General features: G+C 43.5%; 1 long non-coding RNA gene across 1 annotated transcript; it reads right to left on the reverse strand.

Annotated features, from left to right (window-relative positions):
• Positions 1-1622: 1622 nt before the first annotated feature.
• On the reverse strand, positions 1623-2692 carry LOC119294006. The gene is made up of 3 exons (XR_005143292.1): positions 2520-2692; positions 2314-2438; positions 1623-1902 (listed from the first exon to the last, which is right to left on the reverse strand). It is a non-coding gene; the product is annotated as an uncharacterized LOC119294006 (long non-coding RNA).
• Positions 2693-11345: the final 8653 nt, after the last annotated feature.

Below are 11345 nucleotides of genomic sequence, written 5' to 3' on the forward strand. Positions count from 1 at the left end.
TGTCCTTATCCTCAATAATTTTAAGAACAGTTCGAGTGACATCAGGTCCACACACTTCCCAATGATGCTGAATTTTCCTAGCCAGGAAACCATCTAGGCTAGGAGGTTTCAAAGGAGACATCTGGAAAAGAGCACATTTAAACTCTTCTTCGGTGCATGGTGCAACCAATAAAGAGTTCATCTCCTGCAACACCTTACAAAGGATAGTGTTCAGAACCTTCTCCATCTCCAAAGCTCCTTCCGAACATACCGGGTCTGCATACACACACTGGCCGGGTGTGAAAATGAAGGCACGCCACCAGTAACCTATTAGTGCCGGCGTACCAAATATGCTCACGTCACTCGTATTTTGGAAACATAGTGGTGGTGTGATTGAAAGGAGCACACCATCAATTAAGATGGTGTATAAGCATTTCTGCATGAGTGAGTAGCAATGCCTTCAGGAAGGAAACAATGCTCAAACATAATTGTTACCGGATCCAACCACCAATGGTTAGATCCTTGGTTTCACCTTGAAGATAAAGTACGAGCAATTCCTTTGACAAGGTTACAACGCAAAACACCGCGATTGCCATGTATAACTAACTAGGGTCAAATCTAAGATTTTCACGCCGGAGCTCGAGACTGGGTACTCGAGAAGCACCAGCAAATCAAAGTCATCATGTGTTGCCGCCATCATCCCCCGCCCGGGCCTTGCCCCACGGAGCTCCAACGGCGGCTCAAAACCCTAGATCGGGTCGGGAGGGAGGGGGTCGGTAGGGAGGGAGAAGGCCGAGGAGAGCAGCGGCGGCAGCACCTTTATGCTTAAAATAAAGTCATTCATAGTTTTAAGATTTGAATTTTGATGAGATATACATTTTGAGGAAAATATACAATTTGTTTCGGTAATAATTAACATATGGGTATACCTAGGGCCTAATTTCAAACATTGCACGGGACCTCTCATTTCTCCGGTACGGCCCTGCAGATCATGCATTACCATCACGTTTAACATTTCTATCACTGCTCCTTGGACTACATGTAATTCAGCAGTAGCCTTGATGGGTTGGATCCTACTTTGCCCCGCAGCGAAAATAAATTGTATTGGTACGCCTGAACTGCCTATCCTTCCAAAATTTACCAGTACCAAGACGGAGTGCAGGCTTGGGTACCTCTGGTTTGTGTCCCAAATGTTCAGTACGGCCATGCTGCAGGAAGGCACGAGGTGCCCAGCCCATGCTCGAAAGTTTCCGGAGCCTGTGACTCCACTGCACCTCGCAATTCAGGTTCCAGGCCACGGACAAATTGGGATACAAAGAATTGGTGTTCGTTATACGCGTTGTGCTCTGAAATCTGATACAAAAGCTCCTCGAACTGCTGCTGATGCTCTTCAACGGCGCTACGTTGCTTGAGTGACAGTAAGGCCTTCATGTGTTTCCGATGAAATCGACCGCTCGATCCTCAACCGTTGGTCGGGATTTTACAGCTCAAGCTCACGAGAATCGGGAATCAGCCCCCTGTACCTCACAGCCCCTCGGTCGATACCAACTGTCACGTCCCCTTGCCGGTGTGATTGCCGACGTACGTGTGGTTCACTATGCCTGACTTTGGGAGAGAAGAAGAAGATGAAGACATAGACGAGAGGTAGGAGTAGAGTTCAGTTTACTCTTATCTTCAGACTTGATTCTAGTACAGCACACAGCTTATAAGCCCCACACAGGTGGCACGCAGGCCACACACGATAACTTAACACACACTTGCGCTCGCGCCACCTTATTTACCGTCGTCCTCATCGGGTGTGGCGCACTCCTGCAGTCTTACTCCAGACGTGACATAGTTTCTCTAGTTTTGGAGGTACCAGTTCAGCAGCAGAGGCAGGCCGATCACCAAAATGGAGAAGGGAACAAGCAGCAGCAGAACTTCCTGCAGCAGTTGGGCTCAACGGGTCAGTTCAGTTCAGCGGTGATACCAGAATGCAAGCACGAGTAGTAATTAAAGCTGCAATCTTCACTCTCGTTCTTCAGGAAAATTAACAAGTTTTTTAAGCTGCAAACTCTATGGAAAACAGTACAGTACTTCTTTTTAGAAGCTGTTGGGAAGCAGTACTTGAAAAGATCATCATTCCTATCTATCATGTCGATGTGTAGCTCTAACCAGTATTCTAGATCTGCCAAACTGAAACAAGAACGCGTATACAAAACTAACATCTGCTAGTTAGTTTACTGGCAACAATTAACGTAGAGAAACACAAAGCACATTTGATTTAAGCAAGCAAGGGAGGAAAAAGTAGCAGCATCGATATATCTCGACAGAAATGAGTTGGAATCACATTACCGCAGCGCCACACGCTGACGCCGCCTCTGCTGGTGGATTGACGGCCACGTTGTTCGCTGGTGGATTGACGACCACAGTCGCTGCAGGAGCTATCACCACCACCTTCAGCTGTGAAACAAGAACACCTAGATAGAAAACTGAAATTAGCTCGAATCTGAACGCTTATATTAATTGGCAGAAACGATTGTGTTTTGTGAACCACATACCACAGCCGCCGGAGGATTGCCAACCTTGTTGGCCGCTGCTGCCGCCGGAGGTTTGTCCATGGCGTCGGCGCGTGCAGAGAGAGAGAGAGGCGAGAGAGAGGGGGAGAGAGAGAGAGAGAGAGAGAGAGAGAGAGAGAAGCGTATGTGCTCGACGGAATCAGCCGAGTAGTTGTAGCCAGCAGCCAACCGATCGAGAATAATTTGTTTCTCGTTTCGGGTGTAGCAAAGGCTCCGGTGGGACGGCCCCGATAAGCTCCTGTTCCGGGGAAAGCTCCAGATGAACTGTGGAAACCGCGTGTGAAGTGTCTCCATTACCACCGCATGCATGTGAAACCGGAGCTGAAAAAATGCCAACACTAGCTATCCCTCATATACACCGAAATGGCAACTCAATTATGCAGTGCAAGGACCGCCTGCACGGTGCACCTTCTCTCCATGATTTCATCGAGCGCCATGTTCGTGTGACTGGCTCGAGGTGTCACGGAATCGGCACATGAATGGGAGACGGGGAGATCCACGTATACGTTGCATTTAAGGCCGTGATGATCCGATATGCCATGAAAATAGTGTCGATTGCTGGGCATAGTAAGTAGACCCGGATGGCGCGCATTGCCGAACCTTTCAGTTTTGACGATAGGATGATATAACTTCTACATAAATATATGGTTGTATGGAACGAGAAACTTATTTTTCCGTCAAGCAACATCTTTGCGATTGTGAGGTGTATCGAAAGCTGACGAGAGTACGCCAAAGCTTACACCAATCTCTCCCTTTAACTGCAACTATCGATGACCCAGATTTATGAAAGAGTAAAATGCACTGAAGGTCCTAAAAGTATTCTAAGGGTGTTAAGTAGGTCCTAAAAAATTAAAATCGTTCTATGTGTGTATTTTACTCACAACTTCTAGGACTTGAAATACTTTTAAGACCCGCGGTGAATGACTTACACACATTTAGGACACGTGGTGAACGAATTTAAACTTTTAAGACCTACTTGACACAGTTGAAATACTTTTAGAACCTTCGGTGTATTTTACTCTTTATGAAACAACCACTCTTCTCGATTGTACTTGGTCTGAACCATCATTCGCTAGGCTGAGCGGACACTGAAAATGCCTCTTTTATCATGAGCCCAAGACCAAAAATCAGATATATTACGGGTGCACAAAGGGATTCCTAGGACCACCGAGGCATCCATAGGTAAGAACGTGTTGTGCACGAAATCCTCTGAATTTTCCATCTGAATTATGCACCATAGAGATATTAGCATGATATTAGCATGATTTGGAGTAGTAATCGATCTCACTTCTTCCTCTCGAGGCGACCAATTATGAACCCAAATCTTCGTCGTCACACCATCTTCGGTTTTCCTGATCAAGCCCTAGGTAAGGACATCCCTCCCCTCAACACTAGATCTTCATATTTGTGAAGCATGTGAACAAAGATTGGCTTCCAAAATCGAAGGCCCCAAGAGGTTTACAAATTTCAGAATTGTGGAACTCAAAGAACTCGGGTCTTGTACGAACCTCCACGTCTGCCGCGCGAGCAGAACGAAGTTATATAATTACAAATCTCCGAACCCCAAATCTCCCATTGATTTAGGTTGAATCATGATATCCCATGAAACCCATGCCACTTTTTTACAGCCCCATCAAAACTTTCTAATCATTTTATTCATGTGTTCACAAAGACCTCGAGGTAATTCAAATCACCCCATAGAATATACTGGGATAGCATGCACAACAGACTTGATCAAGACGTCCTCCCTTCCCACAGATACGAGTTTGTCAAGCCAGCCCTAAATTTTTGTTCCAAATTCTATCTTAAAATACTTGAAAGTCCCATTTTTGGATGTTCCAACATCAGTAGGCAAACCCAAATATTTGCCACTTAAGGATTCATTTTGCATGTTAAGCCTAGATTTACCTCGTCTGTGACACTATGAGAGCACCCTTTTCTAAAAAAAAAATGAAAACTTCTCTAAATTGTTTTCTTTGTCCGAAAGCCTTGCAGTAAGTCTCCAAAAGGTTTTATGCTTCTTCAGGCCCTTCTTTACTTGCCTTAAAAAATAACAGGTTATCATACGACAAATAGTAAGTAATTCACCGGAGGTACCGACTGAGCCACTTTAATTGCTCTTATGTATGATGACTGGTCAAAATACTTCAGGAGGCATGAAAGGCCCTCTGCTGCCAGCAAAAAGAGGTAAGATGGAAGAGGATCTCTATGTCGGATACCTCCGGTGGGTTTTCATTCATCCAACTTCTTTTCACTGAACATAACAGAAAAAGAAACAAAGCTCACCATGTTCATAATTATCGAGGTCCACTGCTGAGAAAAGCCGAACTTCATCATAATTGCTTCAAGATAAGTCCATTCAACCCGGTCATAAGCCTTCTTCATGTCAAGTTTTAGAGCGCATGACCTATGTTTTTGGACTTTGTTCCTCTTCATATGTAAGCATTCATAAGACGATATGATATTATCTGTAATAAGGTGCCCCGATCAAAAGTTGATTGCTATTCAAAAATGATCTGAGGGTGGAGGGCGGTATTTCTTTAACAAGTTAGCCAAGACCTTAGAGGCAATCTTGTACTAAACCTTGCACAATCTAATAGGCCAAAACTAAGAGAGACTAGAAGGGCCGGTTACCTTCAGAATTAACACCAAAACAATATTAGTTATTGACTCCACGATATCCTTTCCCTTGATGACCCACAAGTGTAGGGGATCTATCGTAGTCCTTTCTATAAGTAAGAGTGTCGAACCCAACGAGGAGCAGAAAGAAATGACAAGCGGTTTTCAGTAAGGTATTCTCTGCAAGCACTGAAATTATCGATAACAGATAGTTTTGTGATAAGGTAATTGTAATGGGTAACAAGTAACAAAAGTAAATAAGGTGCAGCAAGGTGGCCCAATCCTTTTTGTAGGAAAGGACAAGCCTGGAAAAATTCTTATATGAAGGAAAAAGCTCCCGAGGACACATGGGAATTATCGTCAAGCTAGTTTTCATCACGCTCATATGATTCGCGTTCGTTACTTTGATAATTTGATATGTGGGTGAACTGGTGCTTGGGTACTGCCCTTTCTTGGACAAGCATCCCACTTATGATTAACCCCTATCGCAAGCATCCACAACTACAAAAGAAGTATTAAGGTAAACATAACCATAGCATGAAACATATGGATCCAAATCAGCCCCTTACGAAGCAACTCATAAACTAGGTCTAAGCTTCTGTCACTCTAGCAACCCATCATCTACTTATTACTTCCCAATGCCTTCCTCTAGGCCCAAACAATGGTGAAGTGTCCTATAGTTGACGTTCACATAACACCAGTAGAGGAGAGACAACATACATCTCATCAAAATATTGAATGAATACCAAATTCACATGACTACTTATAGAAAGACTTCTCCCATGTCCTCGGGAACAAACGTAACTACTCACAAATTATATTCATGTTCATAATCAGAGGGGTATAATATGCATGAAGGATCTGAACATATGATCTTCCACCGAATAAACCAACTAGCATCAACTACAAGGAGTAATCAACACTACTACTGACCCACAAGTACCAATCTGAGGCTTTGAGACAAAGATCGGATACAAGAGATGAACTAGGGTTTGAGAGGAAATGGTGCTGGTGAAGATGTTGATGGAGATTGCCCCCTCCTGCTGAGAGGATCGATGGTTATGACGATGGTGATGATTTCCCCCTCCCGGAGGGATGTTTCCCCAGCAGAACAGCTCCGCCGGAGCCCTAGATTGGTTCCACCAAGGTTTCGCCTCGTGGTGGCGGTGTCTCATCCCGAAAGCTTGCTTATGATTTTTTCAGGGTAAAAGACTTCATATAGCAGAAGATGGCCACCGGAGGACTGCCAGGGAGCCCACGAGGCAGGGGGGCCCGCCCAGGGGGATAGGGCGCGCCCCCCACCCTCGTGGCCAGGGTGTGGGCCCCCTCTGCTACTTTCTTCGCTCAGTATTTTTTATTAATTCCAAAAATAACTTCCGTCGAGTTTCAGGACTTTTGGAGTTGTGCGGAATAGGTCTAATATTTGCTCCTTTTGCAGCCCAGAATTCCAACTGCCGGCATTCTCCCTCTTCATGTAAACCTTGTAAAATAAGGGAGAATAGGCATAAGTATTGTGACATATCGTGTAATAACAGCTCATAATGCAATAAATATCGATATAAAAGCATGATGCAAAATGAACGTATGTAACATCCCAAATTTTCAATTTGGAATGTTATACATTAGATCATCATTGCATATCATATTTTATTGCATTTTTGGAGGATCCTAGAAATTCTACGCAACTCAAGGACCCACAGAGAGAGTTGGGGATTTCGTTATTTTCATATTTGAGTTTTCTCAAACTTTGAAAAGAGGATCATTTGATTTTAATTATTTTTCTCTTCAAATATTTCCAATATGAAAATAAAAGAGAGGAGATAAAATGACTTCTCCAAAATAAAGAAATATTGGAGGGAAAATATTAAAATCAAATAAGTATTTTATTCGGAGTTTTATTGCTATTTTATTTGAATTGGGAAAAAATGCGTTTTCAAAATTGCGATAGAGGTCCAAATAAATGTTTGCCTTATCCGTTATATTTTTAGAGGACGGGGAAAATTTATTTCAGGATTTTTGGAGTCCGTTTAGTATTTCTTTTAATTGTTTTTCTACGCGTCGGAATATTTAAAAAAAGAACCGACTTACCGGCCGTGTCCGCCTGGGACACCGACCCGGCCGGCCCTTTAAAAGGCCGAAGGCCCGAGCTGCCAGCGCCCCCACCAAAACCCTAGCCGCCAGCCCCGCCGCCCGATCCGCGCCTCTGTCGCCGGATCCGCCGCCGCCCGCGTCGCCGCACCGTCTCGCCTCCGCCCCGACCCACCGCCGCCGGAGCCCGTCGTCGCCACCCCGTCGCCCCGTCGCCGTACGCTGGAGCCACCGCCGTCCCGCCGTCGACCCCGCAGGACCTCGCCGAGGTAGCCGCCTGCCGCCGCCGGTTTTCTTTAGGAAACCGCCCGGTTTTTTTCAAAAACCCTAGGTTTTTTAATATAGATCGGTTTTATTTTTTTCCGGTTTAGTTAAATAACGAACGTTCGTCCGTACGTTCGTTTCAACGAAGGGTGTTCACCCGTTAGTCGCAGACAGCGAACGTTTGTTCGTTAGCCTGTTCGTCAGTTTTTCTTTTTCCAGAATTTTTTAGCGATTATTTTCGATCGTGATTTCTGCCTTGATCTTCGTTTTAGTTTATCTTTTTGCTCGTTTATCGAAATCAGACGATTCAAGCGCCTAGATCTTCATCTCGAAGCCCTCTTGCTGTTTAGCCAACTTGAACAAGAATTTGGTACTGTAAAATTTGACGTAAGTCTAGATTAGTAAACGGCTCTTGTTTCTTTCGCAGTTTGCGTTTCGTTGATTCGTTTGATTTGATTCTTTTGGCAAAGCGGAGTTCTTCAGTTGAACTTTCTGGTTAGATCTTTTATTTGAGTTTTACCCATGCTTCTAGTTTGATTGCTTATTGTATGTTATTGTTTGTTTGCGATAGAGTACCCGGAGTGCGAAGCGTGCTACTACGAGTCTCTAGGTTTTGCGGATCATCGACAAGGCAAGTAACACTTTGATCATACATCTTTACTATCCAGTTTTATTGCATTAGGTCAACCCTCAAACGTTGCATGGTTAGGATCTGTTTAACATGTGGGTTCTGGGAAGTAGATGATGAGGTAGAACCTATTGCCATGTTTATTATCAAACCTTTGGGAGTTACTTTTACGTGATGCTTATATTGCTATGCTATGTGTGTAGACGTGGTTTGGTTGAGTGAATCCATGACAGATGTGAGTATTGTTAATTAATGGTTAACTTAAGGTGGCTAGTTAAATACACATCTGGGTGGATTGCTTGAGGCACCTTGGAGTACCCAGTGGTTGTCAGGGCACCTGGAGAATCCAGTGTTGGCCTGGGATATCCCGGAGTACCCGTGTGATCATCCTACGGTCTGCCACCCAGGCTCAAAGGGATCATAGGATTATTCATGCTAGAAACTTCCGTGTGCAGCCACAAGCCAATATAGGCTCTGGCATAGTTGAGTAAGTTGTGTGAAGCTCTTAAAGAGGTAGACTAGCAGATGTAGTGGGTTGTAGGTGGTACTGTCTATCCAGAGTAGAGAGTTAATGCTTTAGAAAGACTGTGTCTCGATTCTCCGACCATGGATGCATTCGAGTCTTGTGGGGAAAAGTGCGCAAACCTCTACAGAGTGTATAAACTAATCATGGTTAGCCGTGTCCCCGGTTATGGACATCTTGAGTATGTGGTTCTTGGATTATCATGTTGATCTCATCACTCTAAATTAATTGGTTGGGTTTAATGATGATGTTTAATTGGGATTGAGTTGGAGGAACCTTCTCAATGTTTAACAACCACCATGATAGTTAAATAAAACTTATTCCTTTGTTGTAGGGACAAATTGGCTTTATGCAAAACTGTAACCATAGAGCTTTCCACCAGCCATATATGCATGTAGAGATAGCATTCATTCTGCTCATTACTCTATGTGTTACATTGCCAGCATATTCCATGTGCTGACCCATTTCGGGCTGCAACATTTCATGTTGCAGACTTTTCAGACGACGAGTAAGGTGCCATAGGTCGTTGTCTTTCACTCGGCTATGTCGTTGGAGTTGATGGACTCGCTTTATCTTCCAAGCCTTCCGTTGTTATCATTGTTAGATGGCCTTAAGCCATATTATTGTAATAAGTCCTCTTTTGAGACATTCGATGTAATAAGTGTGTGACTGAAACTCTGTTATAAATCCTCAAGTACTATGAGGGATAAGATCAAAGAAGCTCAGAAGACTGACAAAGAGATTGCCGATATAAAGGAAAGGACGAGCAAAGCAAAGGCTAAAGGATTTCGCGAGGATGGGCACGATACCTTATGGTTTGAAGATCGCGTATATGTGCCTAATGACCCCGAGATCAGGAAGTTGATTCTGCCGGAGGCCCATGATTTGCCGTATTCGATTCACCCAGGAAATATCAAGATGTATCTGGATTTGAAGAACAGTTTCTGGTGGACCGGAATGAAGAAGGATATTGCTGAGTATGTAGCAGTTTGTGATGTATGCTAGAGAGTGAAGGCAGAGCATCAGAAGCCAGCAGGTTTGCTACAACCATTGCCGATACCCTAATGGAAGTGGGACAAACTAGGCATGGATTTTATCATGGGATTTCCCACAACTTGTTCAGGCTATGACTCGATATGGGTTGAAGGTGATCGGTTGACGAAGGTAACTCATTTCATCCAAGTGAAGACGACTTACACCAGTGCTAAGTTGGCAAAGATATACATGACCAGGATCGTATGTTTGCATGGAGTTCCGAGGACCATTTTATCAGACTGAGGAACCCGGTTTACCTCAAAGTTCTGAAATCAGTTGCATGAAACTTTGGGTACCAGGCTAGAGTTTAGTACAACCTTTCATCCATAGACAGATGGACAGACCGAGAGAGTCAATCAGATTCTGGAGGACATGTTGAGACCTTGTGCGCTAGATTATGGATCTAGTTGGGACGAAAATTTTCCATATGCAGAGTTGTCTTATAACAACAGTTATCAAGCTAGTTTGAAGATGGCCCCTTTCGAGGCTTTGTACAGAAGGACGTGCAGGACCCCGTTGTTATGGGATGAAGTTGGAGACCATCAGTTGTTTGGACCAAATTTGATCAAAGAGTCTAAAGAGAAGGTTAAGTTGATTCGTGATAGACTCAAGGTAGCCCAGTCCAGGCAGAAGAGCTGTGCGGATTCTAAATGCAAGGAGAAAGTTTACGAAGTGGGAGACAAAGTGTATCTTCGTGTGTCCCCACTTCGAGGAGTTAAGCATTTTGGAGTTAAGGGAAAGTTAGCACCACATTTTGTGGGACCATACAAAGTTTTAGAGCATATGGGAGAAGTTGCTTACAAGTTGGAATTGCCAGAAGGATTGTCAGGAGTTCACGATGTGTTCCATGTTTCCCAGTTGAAGAAGTGCCACGCGGAGATGGCTGATATTCCTCTGAGAGATACAGTGCCATTGGAAGCGATCCAGTTGGATAGCGATTTGACCTACAGGGAGAAACCAATGAAGATTCTTGAGTTTGCCAGCCGAGTCACGCAGCAAGGTTATCAAGTTCTGCAAAGTTCAGTGGATCCACCATACCGAAGATGAAGCCACCCGGGAACGAGAGGAAGACCTATGGAAGGATCACCCGCACCTATTCTCTAGCCAACCCGAATCTCGAGGGCGAGATTCATCTTAAGGGGGGTAGGTTTGTAACATCCCAAATTTTCAATTTGTAATGTTATACATTAGATCATCATTGCATATCATATTTTATTGCATTTTTGGAGGATCCTAGAAATTCTACGCAACTCAAGGACCCACGGAGAGAGTTGGGGATTTCGTTATTTTCATATTTGAGTTTTCTCAAACTTTGAAAAGAGGATCATTTGATTTTAATTATTTTTCTCTTCGAATATTTCCAATATGAAAATAAAAGAGAGGAGATAAAATGACTTCTCCAAAATAAAGAAATATTGGAGGGAAAATATTAAAATCAAATAAGTATTTTATTTAGAGTTTTATTGCTATTTTATTTGAATTAGGAAAAAATGAGTTTTTCATTGCACTAGAGGTCCAAATAAATGTTCACCTTGTCCGCTATATTTTTAGAGGACGGGGAAAATTTATTTCAGGATTTTTGGAGTCTGTTTAGTATTTCTTTTAAAAAAATCTGCTCCTTGGAATATTTAAGAAAAAATGAACCGACTTA

This window comes from Triticum dicoccoides, chromosome 4B (assembly GCF_002162155.2).
Source record: "Triticum dicoccoides isolate Atlit2015 ecotype Zavitan chromosome 4B, WEW_v2.0, whole genome shotgun sequence".
NCBI classification, from domain to species: Eukaryota; Viridiplantae; Streptophyta; class Magnoliopsida; order Poales; family Poaceae; genus Triticum; species Triticum dicoccoides.